We start from the raw sequence: 555 nt of genomic DNA, 5'->3' as shown, positions 1-555 counted from the left end.
GAGGAAAACAACAGAATGGGAAAGACTAGAGATCTCTTCAAGAAAATTAGAGATACCAAGGGAACATTTCATGCAAAGATGGGCTCGATAAAGGACAGAAATGGTATGGACCTAACAGAAGCAGAAGATATTAAGAAGAGGGGGCAAGAATACACAGAAGAACTGTACAAAAAAGATCTTCACGATCCAGATAATCACAATGGTGTGATCACTCACCTAGAGCCAGACATCCTGGAATATGAAGTCAAGTGGGCCTTAGAAATCATCACTACAAACAAAGCTAGTGGAGGTGATGGAATTCCAGTTGAGCTATTTCAGATCCTGAAAGATGATTCTGTGAAAATGTGCTTCTTCCAGCAAATTGCCAGCAAATTTGGAAAACTCAGCAGTGGCCACAGGACTGGAAAAGGTCAGTTTTCATTCCAATCCCAAAGAAAGGCAATGCCAAAGAATGCTCAAACTACTGCACAATTGCACTCATCTCACATGCTAGTAAAGTAATGCTCAAAATTCTCCAAGCCAGGCTTCAGCAATATGTGAACTGTGAACTCCCAG

The sequence above is a fragment of the Bison bison genome, unplaced genomic scaffold (genome assembly GCF_000754665.1).
Source record: "Bison bison bison isolate TAMUID 2011002044 unplaced genomic scaffold, Bison_UMD1.0 scf7180017864471, whole genome shotgun sequence".
Taxonomy (NCBI): Eukaryota; Metazoa; Chordata; class Mammalia; order Artiodactyla; family Bovidae; genus Bison; species Bison bison.
Note: the sequence above shows the minus strand (reverse complement) of the source record.